This window comes from Herpailurus yagouaroundi, unplaced genomic scaffold (genome assembly GCF_014898765.1).
Source record: "Herpailurus yagouaroundi ecotype Mexico unplaced genomic scaffold, PumYag 141, whole genome shotgun sequence".
Taxonomy (NCBI): Eukaryota; Metazoa; Chordata; class Mammalia; order Carnivora; family Felidae; genus Herpailurus; species Herpailurus yagouaroundi.
In genome coordinates this window covers 45,825,853-45,847,196 of record NW_024412396.1, presented here as the reverse complement: position 1 = coordinate 45,847,196, position 21,344 = coordinate 45,825,853, and the positions used below count along the sequence as shown (strand labels likewise).

Below are 21,344 nucleotides of genomic sequence, written 5' to 3'. Positions count from 1 at the left end.
CTGTCAACTCGTCTGCTAGTTACGTGTTTTAAGTCCATCCCCCTGGACACAGTGGGCTCAAAGGCAGCGGCCATAATGTCAGCCATCATCTGAACTCTCCTGTGCTCCTCTACCCCGACTCCGCGTCTTCAAACTTCTTAGACTAGATTTGTAGGAGGTATTTTGGAGGCGTGGAGAAGGGGCACTCAGACTGCCCTGGGATGAGGAGCGACTGATGGGGACAGAAAGCGATGAAGGCAAGAGAGGGCAGCCTTCCCCGTCACAAAGCATGTGGGATGGAAACACCTGGAGAAGTCTCAACCCCGACCAGCCCTGAGGTGGTAACAGCTGCAGGAGAATCTCCGGGACCCAGGAAGCTCCCAAAACAGTAGAACCTGAATGTTTCCAGGGACTCAGCCCAGAGCTATTAAATCCTTGAATTCTTCAACAGTATCATATCAATAAAGGTCCTAAGTAAAATGCATTCTGAAAATGACCCCTTAGCAACTTCCGTGATCTTATTAGGACAGGACTCGTTATTTGCAATGGTATTTCACTTAGATCCCTTGCCATGCATCATTAGCAGTTGTCTTGCTCTCAGAATAGTTTGTCACATAAAAAAGTTTTTACCTGTGTGACAGTGAGTACGATGAGCGGAGAATGCCTGTGTTGATGCACAGATGCTGGTGATTAGTAGTAGAGTAGATTAGTAGAGTAAATGCTCCCCAACATTTGCACTCCTACACACAGGCTGCATTGTAAAATTTGGTGCCTGAAGATACAGAATACACTTTCTTAAATGCTGAGAATTTAATGTATGGTGTATTTCAAACCAGTGGGAGAAAGGTGTTGGGCCGATATGCTGCCTGCTTTGGGGACAGAGGAAAGGTGGACCTCCTTCACTTCCCCAATAATTAATTCCTTGTGACTAAAGAGCCAGGCGTAAAACAAAATTAACAATCTTAAAATATATGTATACGCAGGTGACTTAAAAAAATAACACTGGGAGATAAGGAAAGTCACTTAAAGCAAGACTCCAAACCCAGCAACCTTAAACAAAATAATGACAAATTTGAGGACAGGAGAATGGCAAATCGCGCAACGACAAAAGAGGCCGTGAACAAAATTATAAACAATGGTGCAGCCGCTGTGGAAAACAGTATGGAGGTTCCCAAAAAAATTAAAAATAGAACTACCATAGGACTCAGTAATTCCACTACTGGGTATTTATGCAAAGACTATGAAAACACTAGTTTGAAAAGATATATGCACCCCTGTGTTTACTGCAGCATTATTGATAATAGTCAAGCCATGGAATCAACCTAAATGTCCATAGACAGATGAATGAATAGAGAAGATGTGGTATACACACACACTGGAATATTATTCAGTCATAAAAAGAAGGAAATCCTGCCATTTGTGACACCATGATAGACCTTAAGGGCGTTACACTAAGTGAAACAGGCCAGACATAGAAAGACCAACACTATATGATCTCACTTGTATGTGGAATCTAAAAAGCTGAACTCACAGAAACAGACAGTAGAATGGTGGTTGCTAGGGACAGGGAAAGAAATGGGTAGAGGGTGGTCAACTTCTAGTTATGAGAAGAATCTCCCAGGAAAGTTTTCCTCAGAAGAACCCCCCCTAGCTGTGACACTCAGACTTCACAGAGCATAATGTTGCTCTCCAATACATCGTGCTTTGGAGCAAGGTTTATACAGAAAGTTTTATTTGTACATCCCCTAAATTCAATAGAACATTTTAAAATTTGAACTTAAGTTTTGAGAGAGAGAGAGAGAGAGAGAGAGAGAGAGAGCGCATGTGCACAAGAGGGGAGGGGTAGAGAGAGAAGGAGAGAGAATCTTAAGCAGTCTCCATGCTCAGCTTGGAGCCCTACATGGGGCTCAATTCACGACAGTGAGATCGTGACCTGAGCTGAAATCAAGAGTCAGATGCTTAGCCAACTGAGCCATCTAGGTGCCCTCAATATAACATTTTAAACAAAGCGGTGTTGGAAGGGGGGAGTTCTCTAGTAACTTTCCATTCGGAAAGAATGTCAGAATCACATGCAAATATTGTGGAAAGTGCCCAATGTCAACAAAGGGATTGAGTCAGCTATCAACGATACTCAGGCCATGTGACTATACACATGTAAATATCCCTTAAAAGTCATATTCACCATTTGGTCATCAGGAAGCAATGTTTCGTTTCGTGCAACTGACATGCTGATATATTACACATATTGACATTTTTCTGTGTTGTAGGAAACTGGTTAGTAGTGTTGAATTGATAGGAGAGGGCCTGCTTTTACATTTTACATTTAACATTTACCATTTAACATCAGTGTCTGGTTTTTAAAGAAAGTTCCTGATGGGGGCACCTGGGTGGCTCAGTCGGTTAAGCATCCGACTTCGGCTCAGGTCATGATCTCGCGGTCTGTGAGTTCGAGCCCTGCGTCAGGCTCTGTGCTGACAGCTCAGAGCCTGGAGCCTGTTTCGGATTCTGTGTCTCCCTCTCTCTCTGACCCTCCCCCATTCATGCTCTGTCTCTCCCTGTCTCAAAAATAAATAAATATTAAAAAAAAAAAAAAGAAAGTTCCTGATGGTAAATAAGAGATGTTTGTATTTACAACCAGTGGTACAGACAAAGGATTACTATTGAGAAAATATATCAAATAGCTCTTTCAAATGTGAAGGAAAAAACAACCACTAGAGAACAGGCAAAGAATGGAAACAGATAATTCACAACAGAAAAAATGTGAAATCAGATGGTAAATGCAAGCAATACCCAACCTCATCGATAAAGAGAGAAATGCATTAAATACTGGAAAATAAGGAACTACCACTTTTACAATTCATCAGATCAACAAAAAGTTTGATAATATTGAGTCGTTGAGGATTCAGAAAATCAGGAACTTTTACATTGCTGACGGCTGTGTGTGTTGATGAAGGCATTTTTCAAGGCAAACTGGCAATACTAAAGTTGTAACGCACACACGCTCTATTTTAACAATTTAGTTCTAGAAACCTGTTATTCAGAAACACACGTGTGCACAAATATATGTGCATGTATAAGGATAATTATCGCGGCTTTATAATAGCAAACAATTTTGAAAATATCCAAAAGTACACCAAGAATGTAAAGATACTATGGCATGAAATGCCATACAGTTGTTAGAAAGAGTGGGGTAGATTTTAGGTGCAGAAGTGGAAAGGTATCTGAGACATATTAAGTGAACAGAGAAAGTTTCAGAGAAATATGGGTACTATTCCATGTTAATGTGTCTGCCTCTCTCTATATAAGTATAAATAAATAGAAATTGAAATACGTAAGAAAAGGGATTGAACAGTTGAGAGCAGTTACCTCTGGGAAAGAAGTCATCCTAGGAAGAGGTGGTGGAGACAGGTTCTCATTCACCAAAAGTTCCAGTTTCTTCCTTTGTCATGCTCCTCTCTGTAAGGTTATCCCCATGCTGATGACCTCTGGAATGGCCATACGACTTGCTTTAGTCAAAGAAGTGACATTGGTCACTTTTGTACAGAGTTCTGGAAGTCAGGGCACCATTGGCCTTGTCTTTTTCTTTCTGGCATGAGATTGACAATGCTCCAGACAGAGTTAGGTTTTTCCATCAGCTTTGGTTCTGGAGTGAGGAGGGCAAGAGACACAGCTGTAGCAGATTCATAAAAAATGCGTAATGTGAACAAGAAATAAACATTTGTGGCTACAAGACCACTGAGATTTGGGAGTGTTTGTTACTGTAGTATAACATGACTTCTTCTGACTGATACAAAAAGAGGAAGACATCTACAGGTTTTTCCTCTGTGTATTTCTCTATTGTAAGAGCATTCTGCAGTGTATATATGTATTTATATACTCATGTGTTAGTTGTATAATAAACTAATTTTTAAAAATTGGCATCTTAGCGAAATGATTTACAAATGGTTACATGTCAAGGACCTTCAGGATTGTTGACAAATAAAAATTGTAAAGTTCAATCCCCAAAATTCCAAGGACAATGGCGAAGTGCCTGCCTGAGACTGGCAGGCCATTCCACCATAGCTACCACCTACAGTGCTGTGAAAAAGTGGAAGTTGTGTTGTCAAGCCAGTGACCAAGAAATATGGTGGTTAATTGACCATGTGAGAATTCTTGTGCACATTAGTGAGGGAGGTCAGGGAAGTAAGCTACCCAACCACAGGGTCAATCAGAGGCATCCCAATAAATGGTGGGACCACACGATCGCTTTCACAGATATTGAGAGACATTGTTCTTCAGTAGTAAAGAGAGAGTTACAATTATTGCTGACTCACAAGTGTCTGAATATGTCTGTTTCTTTGGCTGTGTCCTGAATACAAAGAATTTGAGAACCGTTGACCCAGAAAATAGAGTAAAATTGCAGACCTATTGTCTGCAGGAGACTCTTAGCTCCTAGTGGCTGCTGCCCCTTGCTCAAATTCCAGAGTCTCGACACTTATTCCCCGACTGAGCACCTCCTCTTTGTCAGGTACTATAATTGTCAGCAGCAGTAAAGATGTCATCTTTGATCTCAAACTCGCAGCCTAGGTGAGGAGGCAGAGCCATAAAAACTATATACCCAGAGCCAGAGATAACAGTAACAGCAGGAGTAACCCTTTCTTAAAGGGGTGGTAGTTTTCCAAGCACAATGCCAGGTATATAATTTCTAGTTCTCAAAAACGATCCTGTAAGCCAGGTATAATTACCCCTATGTTTTCAGATGAGGAAATGGAAGTTGAGAGAAATTAAGCTACCCCCTTCAGTTCTGACAGGTGGTAGAGAGGTCTTTTTGTTGTCTATACCAAGGCACCTCTTCTGCAAAGGGAGGAATAGAAAATAGCATCAGAGGGGGCATGGCTAACTTTGAGTCAGAGCTCTAACCCTTCAGACTACTGTGTGGAGATCCAGCCTTGTGTTTATGTTGTCCCCAGAGGGCAAGGCAGAGCTCTGGTTAGTGGCCAGCCCGGCAATCTGACTTAGGTTAGTTATGGTTAGCATGTCTCCCATTTCTGCCACACCCCTCCTTCTTCTGGTGCTGGAAGTAAACATCTTACTGGCTTGGGGCATGAGGGTGGGGATCAGGGAAGTCTTCACAATAGGTCTGCTATTGTGCAAAGAATTCTAGAAGATGCAGATCTAGGTTGTGGAGACACATGGGACCCCCAAGGGCCAATCCCTCAAGTCCCTTCTGTGACTGAGGTTGGGGAACTGGTCACACCTATTTGCCCTCAGCTCAGTAGCCTGTTTAACATTCTTCCTGGTTAAGCACTCAGCATAAAGAAATGCCCTAGGAAATCTAACTCTGTCTGTTCTCAGTTACTTAAGTGAATTTAACCTGAACAAGGATATGGCGGGACTCCCAGTCCCAAAACTGCTTTCACATGGGGCTCGTTTTCTCGCTCGGCAGGGAAGTGGAGAACAGTGAGTGGAGAAAGGTTCATCACAAGAGCCTAAAAGAGACTGAAAGACCCTGAGCAAGAAGTCTTGGGGGTGGTCTCCTTTCCTGGGCTCTGTTCTAGGGCTGAGATCGCTGGGTTCAATCCTCCTTTGAGTCAAGCCCCGCCCCCCACCAGAGCCCGGAATAGAGCCAGATGAGAGGAATTCTAAACAACCTACAAGATGGCAAATCAGATTTTAGTGAGTGGTTCAGCCCTATGCTGTGGGTGGGAGGGAAGAAGCCCGGTCCTGGGGTCAAGCACAATGTCAAGAGAATAGGAGCTCACGTGTTGAATGAATAAACACATGAGGTGTACAGGGAAGGACGCATTCATTGGAAAGCCCCAGATATTGGATGTTTCCACAGCCTCTGAAGAACTTGTTTTCTAGAAGGCTCCTATTGAGGTAAATTAATGGGACCTTCAGTATTGTAGTTGTCTTAGTCAAATTCAGACTGCTATAACAAAATACCACAGACTGACATCTATGTCTCACGATTCTGGAGGTTGGAAGTCCAAGATCAAGGTGCTGGCTAATTCAGTTCCTTGTGAGAGCTCTCTTCCTGGCTTGAAGATGACTGTCTTCTCCCTGTCTTTGCATGGTGGAAGGAGAGAACTCTGGCCTCTCCACCTCTTCTCATAAGGATGCCATTCCCACTGTGGGGGCCTCACCCTCATGACCTTGTCTAGACCTAATCACCTCCTGAGAGCCCCCTGTTCCAAATACCATCACAATGGGGGCACAAAACTACATGTTGGTGGGACATAAACTTTCAGTCCATAACAGAAGTGTATTAAGATTACATGTTTTGTGGCTCTGCTTTTGTGCAAAAGTTTGATCACTGAGGTAGAATTCTATGATAGCCCCCCAGATTCCTGCCCCCGCAGGGTGTACATCCTGGGTAGCTCCTTCCTGGAGATGGGTGGGCCTGACCTAATCAGGTGAGCCCCTTAAAAGACAGTGTAGAGGTCAGAGATGGAAGAAGTCAGAGAGACTGGAAGCATGAGAGTGGTTTTGCTGGGGCCTTGAAGTAGCTAACAGCTGATATTGTGAGAGAGCCTGTAGAAGGGGCCACATGGTGAGGAGATGTGGGAGGCTTCTGGGAGCTGAGGGCAGTGCCCAGTGACAACCAACAGGAAAATGGGAGCCTCAGTCCTACAACCAAAGGCACCTAAATTCTGTCCAGAGCCACATGAGCTCCGAAGAGGACTCCATGCTTCAGATGTGGCTCCTCCGCCGACATCTTGATTTCAGCCTCCCGAGACCCTGAGTAGAGAACACGGCCACTCCATGGCTGGAGGTCTGGCCTACGGACCTGTGTGATAATAAAGCTGCACTGTCTCAAGCCCACGAGGCCAATCGTCATTTGTTACACAGCAGAGAAAACGAATACAATCTCCTTTCCTCCAACAGATCAGCCCACACCTGAGTTCCTTTGTCCTGTTAAAAACAGCTATTTGGTTGTTGATTACATTTCCCCCTTACATTAATACACCACTTCCTTTCCATTTTCTTTTCTTTTCTACTGTTTCCTTTGGGAATTTACATAGTACTTAAGATCTGCGGTGCACACGCTGTTATTTTTAACACTATTTAACACGGAAAGCTCTATTGCCTTCTCCCCAGCCTCTACAAAGCATTTCCAGGGCACGCATTGCTGTGAGGCTGTTTTCCTTCTTCACAACCATCGTGCGGGGCTTCCAAAGCTTAACATTATGTTTATTACATAACAGCAAGACATAAGCCCAAACAACCTGCTGCTGGGCTTTTAAATATAGCGGCAGCAGAAATCGCTTCTGGGCTTGATGAACAGCCTCTTCAAATGTCTCCTAATTTCAGCAATTTTCTGGTCTATAGAATAAAAAGTCTAAAAATGGCTCTGAACGCCATTTAAGTGCCCTCACAGGAAACCCACCCCTTCCCCGCCGGCTACACTGGTGCCTTTGCAGGAAGGGGAGAGGGAAGCCAGGGGCCCTCGGGGCTGTTGGGATTTGCAGGCAGCCTCTCAAGGACTACTGCCTGCGTGTGAGATGCCGTCAGGGGAGAGATTGGGGAAGGCACGGAAGTGGAGCCCGTCCAGGTTGGCACCACAGTGACGTGACTCTGGCAGGGCCCTCTCTCCCTTCGTTCCCCGCTCTGATTGCCAGGACCATCAGCAGTTGTGTTCATCCATGGGATTCTCTGTTGCATTAAGAACCCACTCAAGGGGCGCCTGGGTGGCGCAGTCGGTTAAGCGTCCGACTTCAGCCAGGTCACGATCTCGCGGTCCGTGAGTTCGAGCCCCGCGTCGGGCTCTGGGCTGATGGCTCAGAGCCTGGAGCCTGTTTCCGATTCTGTGTCTCCCTCTCTCTCTGCCCCTCCCCCATTCATGCTCTGTCTCTCTCTGTCCCAAAAATAAATAAACGTTGGAAAAAAAAAAAAATTCTGCCGAGAACCCACTCAATCTGGCTTGAGAATAAGGGAGGTTCTCGGCCTGGGCGCTCAACTGAGCAGAATTTGAGCCGCCCCGGGCTCAAACTGACCACCCCGGGTCGCTTTTATTCTCAGGCACCAACTCCCCATTCGGTGCCCCTCCTCTCCCCACTTCACCCCGAATCTCTGGGCTCAGCCTGTGGGAAAGAGTCCCTCTTTGCTCTATTCCAGCCACCTAGCCTGAGCTGACTGGTAGGGCTCCTCTTAAGTCAACACTGTGGCCAGGGAGATGGAACCCACCGTTTGGCCGGGACAGGGACATGTGTCCACTTCCAGAGCAGGAGTATGAGGTCACCAGCATGGACAGTAGAGGAAGAGTGGCTCCCCAGCAGAAAATCAGGGTGCTGTTACCAGAAGAGGGGGGGGGATAGGTGCTGGGCAGGCTAGAAAAACGGTATCCTCTAGCAATCAGACCTGTTCTAAAGCAGGGTATAGTTGGGAACACTTGAGGCGTGGAGAGGCAGTCAGGAGCAAAGGGTCTCTCCCCACCTCTGTGCTTCCACTGAGCTGCCCAGAATCCTATGTGTTCATCCACACGTGTGTATGCACCTCACCCAGGTCACCAGCCTACAAGTAGAATCAAGGTGTTAATTAATTCATGAGAGAGCACAAGCAGAGAAGGGGCAGAGGGTGAGGGAGAGAGAGAGAATCTTAAGCAGCCTCTATGTCCATGCTCAGCTTGGAACCCGATGTGGGGCTCGATCTCATGACTGTGAGATCACGACCTGAACCGAAATCAAGAGTCGGCGGCTGAAACGACTGAGCGACCCAGGTGCCCCTCAAAGGTATAAATTTATAGCATATTTTTTCTCGCCTGGGCCCTCCAATTTCCTCTCACCTTCAAGGCGGTAGGAATTTCTGTGCCCCTGTGCTATATGTAAAAGTACCAATTTGTTTTGCTCAATTTTATTAACATTGGGGTCTATTTAATTTTTATTTCTTCCAGTATTTATTTTCAAGCAAGAGTGCATGCACAGGAGCGGGGGGGGGGGGGGGGGGTGAAGGGGAGAGAGAGAGAGAGAGAGAGAGAGAAAATCCAAGCAGACTCCACGCTCTCAGTGCAGAGCCTCACGGGGACTCAAACCCACAAACTGTGAGACCGTGACCTGAGCTGAGATCAAGAGTCAGACGCTTAACTGACTGAAGCATCCGGGCGCCCCAATATTGGAGTCTATTTTAAAACCACTCTAGTATATATAACAGTACACTTTAAAATGTATCCTATGGGTTTATCTATTTGATTAATGATACTTGAATCATGAATTTTATATTTAACATAAGGAATGTGATTGAATGATTCATTTATGTATTGAACTCAGATTTATTGAATATTGACCAAGTGTTAGGAGCCAAGGGAAACAAAGATATCCAACACTTCTCCAAAAGTTTACAGGGATGCCTGGGTGGCTCAGTCGATTGAGCGTCCAACTCTTGATTTCAGCTCAGGTCATGATCCCAGGGATCTTCCCTGAGCATGGAGCCTGCTTAAGATTCTCTCTCATTCTACCCCACCCCCCGACTTGCACGCACTCTCTCTCTCAAACTAACAAAACAGTAACAGAAGTTTACAATCTACTAAATGAAATAAGCGCACGGCACAAAAATAGCTAAATATGGCTCTAGGTCAGAATCAGTCTGTTTCTTTAAAAAGACAGCTTACTCCATGTTCACCTAATTCCTAGCTTAAGGAGTTTAACTGAAATCAGGGAAGGTTTGGCCCAGTATCTGATATAAAAAGGGCCACTCAGCGGTTCTGGATTCAGGAAAGATTCTGGAGGCTGGGGAGAGAGCTGTAGTGTTGAAAGGAACCCTTTGGCTTCAAAATGAAGCAAGAATCTTTTGACCGCTCCAAAAGAAGCTGTGTGAAACCCAATGAAGAAAACGACAAAATTCTTGATCCTTTGGCTTTTGGGCCTAAGTGAAAAAGGAGCACATCAGATTACCAATGGCACGTTACCCATTCGGAGAATCTTTTGGCCAATGGATTGCAGAAGAGAATCCATTAAAGAAAATTCATCATATGAAGTCAGAACAGAGAGTAAAGGTGAGGGTATATGTACTGGGCATTGATGGGGTCTACTGAAGTCACCATGCTTCCCAAGTTAAATATCTCGAGGAAGGGCCCTCGTCGGCCTATCTTTGGTCAGATGTTCCCCCTTGGACTGGTTAACTGGGGCCAAGGGGGAAAGGTTATGTTATACAAAACAGTTGATGATTCTGTAGAAGCCATGCTTAGGTGGGGTCGGGGGGGAAAGGTAACTGGGCAGAGGGTTCACCACCTGGGGGTGGGGTGGGATGGGGGGAGATGGGCGGACAAAATTATGGGTCTGGTATGCCTGACTTTAGCTGGAGAGACGTCAATGGTTCGACTTTAATTTCCTGCCACTTAGCATAGAGTTACTCTTGCTTCTGGGACTCAGATATTATTAAGCCTCAGCTCTAGAAAACAAGCCATGGATGTGATAACAAATCCCTGCCTGGACTGCTAAAGCTGGGTAATGTTCTTCACCCTGTACCACATGAGTCCCCACTTTGGTAGCCTGCCTCAGTAACTCAGTCTTTCTAGAACCGGACTCCTTAGGTGCTGGGGTCCTTCCCCTGTACCTGGCCCGGGTCCCAAGCTTTACCAGGTGCTGGTGGGTTCCCCAATGCTTCCTGAATCCCCAGATGCATGCCTTTAGTTCCACAGCTGCCCCCCTTCCTGCTGTAGTTAATGGAGGCCTGATTACTGCTCCGAAGGCTATCTTCTTTCTATCTTTTATTTTTTTTTTTTTAAATTTTTTTTTTCAACGTTTATTTATTTTTGGGACAGAGAGAGACAGAGCATGAACAGGAGAGGGGCAGAGAGAGAGGGAGACACAGAATCGGAAACAGGCTCCAGGCTCTGAGCCATCAGCCCAGAGCCTGACGCGGGGCTCGAACTCCCGGACCGCGAGATCGTGACCTGGCTGAAGTCGGACGCTTAACCGACTGCGCCACCCAGGCGCCCCTCCGAAGGCTATCTTCGAGACAAAGCTCAGTGTGAAGGTTTTGCAGAGTACTGATGGAGGAGTGAAATGAGAAGAAAAGGGGGAGAGTCAGTGTTCCCGGAGGCAGTCAGCACCAAAACTGTCTGGGAGAGCTGGGTGACACGAAAAGACCACCTGGGGAGTCGTTACTCCCCCCCTCCCCCCCCCACCAACTTCCTCTTCTCCCCATACTTCTGGGGTAGGGACTTGGAGCTGGCTGGAGCGGGTGAGCGTGGTGAAACATGACCCCCCAAATCAAATCAAGACTTGACAGCCTCAAACACCACAATAACTAAGTCTTGCTGTGGACCCAGCTGTAGATATTTGGCTAGTTTATGAGAATGCTTGAAGACCACATGCAACGTACAAATCACACGGCAACCCGCAGTCGGCCCTCCAGGGTTTCCCGTTTTCCCAGAGGCGACCCCTCAGAAACCTCCACGGGGGTCTTTGCCACTTCCTGCCCTTCCCAGGGGACGATGGGGTGAAAAGAGGACACGAGTGAAGCCTGCCAGTAGACCAGCAGTGCCAGTCACTTCTCAGACCATCGAACCGCCGCCCCCCCCCCCCCCCCCCAAGATGTGAAAAGACAGCCCAGGCCCCATGCAGTCTCTGGAACTCCAGGAATGAGTCCTGAGGCAGAGGCCACAGCCCTTGTGTTGGACCAGAAAGCTAAAGTGGCAGGGTCAGAAAGGCTTCTCCTACTGTCTAGGGGGTAGAGAAATGGTCAAAACATCCAGGTTTTAAAACGCCAGGGATATGAGGAGACATTGATCTCTAATCCCTGGTCTTTAGGGGGAAAAAAAAAAATCACTAGACTTTTTTTTTTTTTTAAGCTAACTCTCAAAAGGAAGGGGTGGTAGCGATAGTGCTAAAGTTCTAGCCATTTCTCTGTTCTGAGTGCAGACGGTCAACTGCCGAGTTTCGGTGGAGACAGCGCGGCACAGTAAGAAACTGGGAGGGACCCCAGCTGGGCATTTCTTAGCTGTGGGACCTTGGACAGTTTCTATAACCTTTTGAGCCTTAATCTCCCTATCTAGGTAATGGCCATGCGAATAGAATCTCCCTGATGTGAAAAATGAAAGGAAAGAATGCACGCGAACTCTTGGCTCACTGCGTGGTGCACGTGGGGAATCCGAGGAAGGCAGGTGTTTTGTGAGAGGGCGCGGGCAGAAGGTGGAACAGGTGAAAGCAGGTATCACGGGCAGGTGTGGTGGTTGGGCCACAGCCATTTCACAGGAAGTTCCCCTGACATTCTGCCTTCGTCCTGCTCCTCCAGGAATCTCCAACACCAAGCGGGGGCCTGATGTAGAGCAGGCCCTCGGGCAATGCTTGCCTGCTGGTCAGGGAGAGGTTTGCAGGAGGGAAGGAGGGCAGGCGAGAGAGGAAAGGGCAGAGAAGCAGGAGGGAGACAGCCGTGGGGATGGAGTGAGTGACAAAGCCTGAATGGCGGGAAGTGCCCTGTCTTTAGAGCCCCTGCAAAATTAATGGCCTTGCCGTAGGTAGAATGGTTTCAAAAGCGCTTTGGAAGCCAGATGGGAAGCTTCTGTCACTGTTTTCACTGCGAGCTTAAGTGAAAACAATGAACCCCATTCTCGCCTGCAGGGAAGGTTCTGGCTCAACCATCCTCTGGCCAGCCTTGCTGAGGTGGAGCCTTCCCAGCCTCTCCGCAGATGCCCCTCTGGCTGGCTACTGCCTCTGGGAGGCTGTCTGGGCAGCAGGCGTGGGGGAAAGTGCTTCGAGGCAGAGCAGGGCAGGGCAGGGAGGGCTAGATGATCCCCCCTCTCCTGCCAGATGGTCAGGAAACTCCCAAAGCGAACCAAGTTCTGAGCCTGGGGGGCTTGGAGCCTTCCAGAGAAGCTGTGGTTCCACACGGAGGCTACTGGAAAACCAAACTGCTGCATAAAGATTCCAGTTACTAATGTGGGGAGAAGAGAAAACCCCAGACCAAGAGGTATGGCAGGGTCCTCCCACCCGCTTTGCATCCCACCCTCTGTCGGGCCCCTTGACCTCCCTGCACCTTTGTTTTTCGTCTGCCAGCTTCCCCGACCTCACCTGTGCTGCAAATGACCTTTTGCCTCTCTGTGTCCCCAAGCTATATAGCCCACCTTTTGCCTGACACGTGTTTCACTCGATCTGCCCTGAAACTTCTTTTTAGACTTTAGTCAATTGTTTATACCACTCTTGACACAGATCGTAAGCTCCTCGCAGGCAGGGATTGGTAGGAAACAGTTGATAACGATCCATGTTGAATCATTCACTTAACGAGTACTGACCAAGCCCCCCTAGGCACTGTGTTCAGCTCTAGAAATGGAGCAGCGAGCAACTCAGATAAAAATCCCTGCTCTCAGAGTTTTCTTTCTGGTGTGGAAGACAGATAATAGTGACAGAACATAAACAAAGAGAATCAAAGCAGGGGTCCTGCGTCACACCACTGGGGGGGGGGAGCTATTCCTGCAGAATACAATGTTAATGGCACTCCCTGGATTGCGGGAGACCAGCTGCCCTGGGGACACGCTATCCCCAGGGTCTGGCCAGACGCCTGATGTGTGGTAAACAGTCTGTCAAGATTGATTGAAGAGTAAGCAAATGAATAAATGAGCGGTCTTTCTCCATGTACTTACGTCTCATAATGTCAGACTCTATCCATTTTTCTCTCCTTTCTGCATATGCTTCCTGCATGCACCTCCTTGAGGTTAGGCAGGGCCACGTGACTAATTCCGTTCGGTGAGATACCAGAAGTGCCGGGATTCACTTCTGGGCGGGTGCTTGACGCCCCCTCCAGCTTTGTCTCCTCCTGCTGCAGTGACCAAGGTAGCCAGAAGTCCGAGCCCCTGAGCGATTCTGTGGAGCAGAGCAGACCTTCATAGGAATCATTTGCGGGATAAGCCTTTGTTATGTTAAGACACTGAGACTTTGGGGGTTTTTGCTCCCTGGGCATGGCCTAAACTATTCTAATGCTCCCACCCTCCTGTAAGCTCTTTGAAGTTCAGGCCACTGGGTCCTTTATTGGGTCCGGCACAGAGGTGATCAGAAAACGTTAAAAAAAGGGGGGGGGGGCGGCTGATAGACCAAAAAATAATGCACATCGGTAAGTATTTTTGGGCTTTTGCCTCAGCTGGAATCCCTCAGCTCTTCGGGAAAGTACTTCTGCGGGTCCTGGGCCTGGCCACCATGGCAGGGTTGTTCATTTCCAATGGGTGGGTTCCCTTCTCCCCACGAGGCCCTCTGCCCGGTGAGGAAGGTAGTGCTGCCCTTTTGCACAAAGGAAAAAAAGCACCAGTTTCTCACCATGGGACACAAACCATCTAGAGGAAGGACATGATTTAGGAAAACTCTAGGACCCCAGAGTTGGAGCCATTGGGGTCTTCGCCTACCCAAGCCCTCCAGTGTGGCTCACACAAAACCGAGAGACCCTTGCAGCTGTGCTCTGAGGACAGAGATAGGGACCAAAACGCTCCCTTCCTCCCGGGGTCAGGAAGACACCGCTTCAGACCCATTCCTTAGACCAGGGGTGATCAAACTCGGCGGGCATCTGCACCACCTGGAGGGCCGGTGCGAACACAGACTGTCAGCCCTCACCTCCGGAGTTTCTGCTGCAGTACATCCGGGGTGGGGGCTGAGAATTTGCCTGAGTCCCGGCTGAGGGCTGCTGACCAGAGGGAAGGGCAGATGTGTGTCATCAAGGCAGGCCCCCGGATGGGAGCCAGGAGGAACCTGGGGCCGATCTGGGTGCAGAGGTGGCCGTGAAAAACACGTTTGAGAGCGGGTCATTGGGTAGTGGAAAGAGCACTGGACTGAGAGTCCGAAAACTTGCAGTGCTCTCCCATAAGGCCTTGCAGCTGCTGACCGCCGCCAAGATGGGCCCCTCTGGAGTCAGTTGAAGCCGCTCTAACTTCTCTCATGGGCAGACCTGCCAGGTTTCTGGGTGGGTGAGCCCCGCCCAGGGCCCTGCTCCCAGTGCACTATCTGCACCAGACCTGGGACCCAGCGCAGGAAGCCACCAGATGGTGCAAAGTGCCCTGCCATCTTCTTGCTGACTTTACTATCCGTGCTCCTGGCGGGGCTGTGCTGTGCCAAGGGTTAGCGTGGGTGGCCGTGACTCACTCAGCCTCTTGGGGAAGCAGATGCAGCTGGTGCTGCCACGGAAACAGGCTAAATCAATCCCAGTCAGCGTAGGGGGCAGAGAACAAGCTGCCTGCAGCCAGTGAGTCGGGGCGGCTCTGGTTCTGTGCCGGGTGCAGCCACCGCACCAGCGAGCACAGCCTGCTCGGAGCGGCCCTGGGAGCCGGGCTGGAGACAGCAGCAACAGAAGCTTGTGCGAGCGCTGGGGCATGCGACAAGGGGCAGACGGGAGGCTGCGTGTGATGGGGACACAGACTGGGATATCTGTGCTTCCAGTGGGGTGGGGAGAGGAGGGGAGAACCTCGCTCTTGACGCTCTTCCTGAACTTTCTGGAAAGGTCTAACTACTCTGAAGCTGCTCCCTCACTAGATGACGTGGAGCTGCCCTCCCTCCCTCCCAGCTGGCCAGAAATATACCCCCGAGAAGAAGGGGAAACCGAGGCCAGAGGTTGCAATGACCTCAACGAAGTCCCACAGCTGTCAGAGGCAGAGTGAGGCTGGGCTCCTGAACACCGAATTCTCATTGTTTCCACTGGCCACTGCCTCGCCAGGGAACAATCTGATGGGCCGTGGGCAATTTGCTTTGCCTTGAATATCTGCTCTTCCAGGCAGAGGGTAGTGCCGTTGATAACAGGCTCTGCTTTTCCCAAGAACAGCGGTGAGTCTCCAGCCAGCTTTCCCCACCTTCATCAGCTCCTCAGCCAGGCAAATGAGTTTCCACTGGCTCCACCAAGCAGTCCGTGGAAATCCGAAGTTTCCTGTGTGCCCAATGTCCTATCGTTACAGCCTTAGGCACAGAGCCAGGGCAGGGCGTCCTGGGTCTTCAGACCAGCCTCCCCCACCCCCTCCGCCTGGGTAGGTGAATGTCTACACTCTCCAGGCCCACTTGTGATTCTCCGGCCATCTCCCCTCGTGTCCCCTGTTCCCAGCTGAGGCTTACACCGGGGCGGGGGGCCCAGAGGCCCCTCAGCCTCACAAAGCGACCATTTCCCACTTCTCCAAGACCCTGGCCGCAGACGGGGCTGTGAGCAACCTTCCCTTCCAGGTCGTAGCGGAATAAAGGCCAGCGCTGGGCCCCCACCTCTCTCCTGCCTTTCCCCTCCCATTTCCTGTTTTCCTGCCCTCCCTGTATCTTTGATCCATCAATGATCTCCCTTGTCCTGATCGCTCAACTTCTGCCTTTCTGTGAGTTCCTCCTCAGCCTGTAAACATGTTTCTGTCACTCTCACATAAAAAACCCCAACAACAACAACAAAACCCTAATGAGACCAAATCTGTGTTCCACTCTGGTTACTCTCCTTCCTTAACTGCTTCTCAAACCAGCCTGGGCTTTTCCTCTCCCCTCCCCTACCTCCCAAGGTCTCCCAATGTTTTTCTGTGGTGCCCCGCTCCCCTGCCGGTATCCCCAGTGGGCATATCAGTGGGGGGGGGGGGAGGGGGCTCAGATGTCCCTAATCTGTCTGGACCTCAGGGCGCCAGAGGGGTCTGGGGCCCTTTCACCCTACCCACCACACCCCCCCCCAGCCATGCATCTTCTTTCGAGTCCCAAAGAGCAGTTACACTTGTGTTCAGGTTTCCTGACCCATCTCCTTGAGCCCCAAGGCTCTGCCCTCCCTCCCCACCCCTGCCCCCAAGCTGGGTTCTCCACCAGTCTATAGGACCAGCTTAAAAAAAAAAAAAAAAAAAAAAAAAGGATGTCTGATATCCCCTTCATCTTCGGTTTTCCCTACCAAAAACATTTTATCCTCCCCAAGTCAAAGGAGATGGTCTCCCCTACATGGGAGACAGGCAGGCAGACACCAGAGGGTGTGGACGGTGGGGAGTAGAGCAGGGGCTCCTGAGGGGGGCACTGGCGGCAGAAGCCCACCGCCAAAATTGGCCTTCTGCACTTGGTCAATTCTTACGCATTGGAGCAGAATCCTACCAAAGGGACCACTACAGAGTGGAACACGTTCTCAGTGTCGGAGCTGAAGGGTAGGCTTTGAAAGAGGTAGGAGAAAATGTTTCCTTTGATCACAGTCTAAGAAGCACCAGGAGGGCAGGGCGGACTGATCTCTTACCAGCTTTGCAGAGTCAGATTTCATGTTTGAGGGCACACCACGTTGAGTGGCCCTCCCCACCATCGCCCTCCTCCCTGTGCGACTCTGGGCACAGCCAGGGAAGCCCTGGGCTCTGCAGGGCGGGGAGGTGACTCCCACTGGAGTCAGCCTGCTGGGACCCTAGGCAGGAAGAGCCTGTGCCTTCCATCAATGCGCTTTGCAGACACAGAAGCTCTCGACTCAAAAGGTGCCGCTGAAAACGGCAGGGCATTTCTGTGACGTCAGAACCCAGGCTGCCAGTTTGCTCTCCCCTGGCTTTTAGTACCCAACTCCCATCCCAAGACTTGGCCAGCCTTCTGGAAACGGCACGGAAAAATCGACATACTTACAGCCTCACATTGATTCTTCCCAAAGCCCTTCCACATAAACCAACATGCAGACTGTCCCATTTCAAAGGGGCCTTATGGCTCAGGGTTCAGTCCCTCTCGTGCAGGATCACTGCCAGATGACCAGTCTGCTGCTCGACTAGTTCCCAGAGGAGAAGGCTTTCTGGGTGATTAGGAATCTGTAGAAAGGACTTTGGTAAATGGAAATGTCTTCCTGATTGTGATCTGAAATCTGCCTCCTTGTAACTTCCACCCATCTTGATTCTGCCCCCTGGTCCTTGGAGGAACAGGTCTCATCACGCCTCTCACTTGGTCTTGTGTCAGCTGGAGGAGGTGAGATGGGGTTGTTTGCCTCTTACAGAGTGAGGCTGCTTAGCGACACCGAGGGGCTGTGAACAAGCTACAGGTGGAGTTGGAGAGAGAAGCCAGGTGTCTCCACTCCCCAGGCCAGTCCTCCTCCTTCCATTATTCTGCTTTTCTTCTCTTTCTTTTTTCTTGTCTTCCTTTCAGAGAGTGAGAGCATGAGAACAAGGGAGAGAAAGAGAGAATTTTAAGAAGGCTCCACGCTCAGCACAAAGCCCGACATGGGGCTCAGGGTCACAACCGTGAGATCGTGACATGAGCTGAAACCAAGAGTTGGATGCTCAACCAGCTGAGCCCCCCAGGAGCCCCTTTTACTCTGCGTTTCTTAATCCTTGCCAGTTGGTGCTGTGCTGAGCACTTACTGTGTGCACCCGGAATACTGCAGGCATTGGACACCTTGCTCCTTTCCAGAGAGCCATCGATTCCAGCTCAGGACACACACACACACACACACACACACTTCAAAGCATGCGCGCGCACACACACACACACACACACACACACACACACACACACACTTCAAAGCATGCGCTCAGCCAGCAGCCTGGGGTGGCTCATCTTCATCAGGGGAGGTCAGCCTGGAAAACCAGCTTTCTTCCTTACTTTCAGCTGCTCCCCCCAGCACCAGCAGGAAAGGGAAAATGTGGGGAAGCTGATCTGAAACAGAGAAGAGAAGGGCCTGAACTTGAAAGGAAGAAGAAAGGCCTGGAGAAGAGTTTGGAAATGACAGCCGTCAGCGCTGGGCTTGGAAAGACGGCACAGAGAGCTCGTGGGTGTGTGGGTGGGAGGGCTCTCACCGGTGCCAACGCTGAGTCGTGTGGCAGCCGGGAAGCAGGGGAGCGGGGCCCCGAGCGGTGCCCGGACTGCAAATCAGAACCGCAAGGCCTGGTCTCCACAAGGGCAGGTCCTAGCAGCTTCCAAGCGCTTGGGTAACTGGGCCGGGCTCCACCCCAGAGATGTGCCCTCATCCTTCTTAAAGGCACCGTGCTCCTATTTCAATGTCTGCCGTCAGCATTAGCACTCAGCACTTCAGGCTTCACTTTCTGTCCCTTGGATGGCAGCATTTACTCCACCAAATCCTTTAGGCACAGAGACCCAGGCTCTACACTCTGCAGCTTATGGATGCAAGAGCTGACATCTCCTGTTATGGACCAAATCTGTCCTCCACCACCCAAATTCATATGCGAAAGCCCTAAGCCTTAATGTGGTGGTATTAGAAGGCGTGGCCTTCGGGAGGTAATTAGGTTGAGAAGAGGTCCTGAGGGTGGAGACCCCATCATGGGATTAGTGCCCAAAGAAGCAGACAGACCAGAGCTTTCTCTTGCTACCACGTAAGGACCCAGCAAGGCATCCAGTTGTCTGCAAGCCAGGACTGGGGCCTCAACCAGGAGCCAAATTTGCCAGCACCTTGATCTTAGACTTCCCAGCCTCCAGAATTGAGAGAGATTAATGGCTGTTGTTTATAAGCCGCCTTGGCCATGGTATTTTGTTGTAGCAGCCTGAGCTAAGACATCCTCTCAGATCCTCAGAAGTAGAATGTGCAGAGATTTGGTAACCCAAACGGCACTACAGAGAAGTCAAGGTTTGCCAAGCTTGGTTTCCTATGGTGGAGGGGCAGGGAAGGAGAACTGTCACCTCTGTGACAGCCACCTTTGGCTCTAATCTCTGGCTGTCATCAGGTTGAAGGGCTAGTGTTGGACTCCGGGACTCCCAGTACGGATCTAATGAAAGACAGTTCCAAAGGAGATGAAATTCCTAAGTGATCGTGGGCTATGGAATTTCAGACAGGTGAGAGATGAAAGTTAGATCTAGGCACTGGTCCTGTCTTTGCCACTAATAGCTGTGTGGCCTTGGGAAATCACTGCACCTCTCCGAACCTTCATTATTTCATCTTCCACGTGAAGTTAAAGCCTGGTCTGCTCCACCTTCTTCAAGGCCGGCTGTAATCTGACATGCATGAAGGCACTTTGAAAAAAAAAGGAAATGGAGGGATGAATTCTTATTCCAAGTGGAATGCTCTAGAAGGGCATCAGGCAAGGTCACGTGATGAAGAATTTCCCCTATTTTTCTGAAAATGTGCTTCTTTAAATATTATCGTGAGGAATCAGGCTGAGAAACACGGTGCCCCAGCCCTGAGGTGGGGTCTCGGTTCCCGCACGAGGAAGATGAAGGTTGTGAAGTATACGGCTAGCGCCCTTTGGGGTCTGGCTGGCCATTGAACTTGCTGGAGTTGCAGCAAAGATTCTAGGACATCATGCAAATACCAGTGGAGTGACTACTCTATAAGATGATCAGTGTCAAGGTTTTGGAAGACAGAGGCCTTGCCTGGGAAGACCTTGGGGTGCAATGGATCAGGCAGAGGTTCCCAGGAGGCAAATGCAGTAAGAACCATAGCAGAGGCTTGTGCCAACCGCTAAGTGAGCAGAGCCCGAGATTAGTTAGCACTGGAGAAACCAAGGAAGGCTTCCCGGAAGTAGGAACCGAGGATGAGCCAAGTGGCCTGCACGGATGCCATGCATAGTGACAGTTCCATCTGGGCCAAGGCAGAGAGTTCTTATTTGAGATCCCTGGCCTATATATATGGCTCAGTTTCACAGGGATTTGGGGCGCCTGGGATGAGCCTACTGACCGAAAGCACCAGGTGAAGTGCTGGCAGCGGGGAGGATTTCAGGACGCGGAGATCATAGGTGATGGGCCGGGAGGTGGTGGGCGGAATGAAATTCCAGCAACGGCCACGGTGAGATGGCAGGCCCAGGGTGGGAAGGCAGGGTCCAGAAATGCTGTCGGGTCTCATGTGGGTGTATTTGGAGAGGGTGAGGAGTCAAAATGAAAAGCAAGGATGGGAAGCCAGGTAAGGCCCGCGCTTAACGCGCACCAAGAAATTTGGACTTTGTTCCGCAGGCAGGGGGCAGCCATTGGCTGGTTTTGAGACTATCTTGATCTGGCTGATTAGCAGCAGCAATGTAGGGAACCTCAAGGCAAAAATGACAATTTGGCAAGAGGTGTCGGAGAGAATTGCTAGAGCAGAGGTTGTAGAGACGAAAGGACAACAGGAAGATGAGCTCCGTAATCCAACAGTGCTTGGTAGTGATACCACTGAAGGGACCTTGGTTGTTCTGTGAGCGTCTACCAGTCTGCCTCCTTCCTCCCAGCACGCGGGTTCCCTCTGGGGGCATTTACTCTTCCATGATATATATAGTCCGCCAGGCCCATCCCTAACTAACGAGCAGGTCTGTGCCTCTAGCTGGGCCAAGCTACAAGCCCTCCCTGGAACCTGAATCTCGAAGAGAATGAAACAAAAAAGGCAAAGAGTAGGATTCCCACCTCTCGTGCATTCTGAGTAAACTGTTCCACCACAAGGCCATCCTTGCCTATCCTGCGTCTGAGGCCTTGGAGTGGCCCAGCTTCCCATCTATTTCCAGGCATGGCTCTTCAGACCTTCCATCAATTCTGTAAAAATCTGGTATCCTTCAGATAAGTTCTCTTTGGCCAGAAAACCTAGGCTGATTGCAACTGAGA

General features: G+C 49.7%; 1 long non-coding RNA gene across 1 annotated transcript; it reads right to left on the bottom strand.

Moving 5' to 3' along the window:
* Positions 1-366: 366 nt before the first annotated feature.
* Positions 367-18,731, bottom strand: LOC121031999 (uncharacterized). The gene is made up of 5 exons (XR_005791032.1): positions 18,623-18,731; positions 17,466-17,961; positions 13,538-13,757; positions 3,346-3,622; positions 367-751 (listed from the first exon to the last, which is right to left on the bottom strand). It is a non-coding gene; the product is annotated as an uncharacterized LOC121031999 (long non-coding RNA).
* Positions 18,732-21,344: the final 2,613 nt, after the last annotated feature.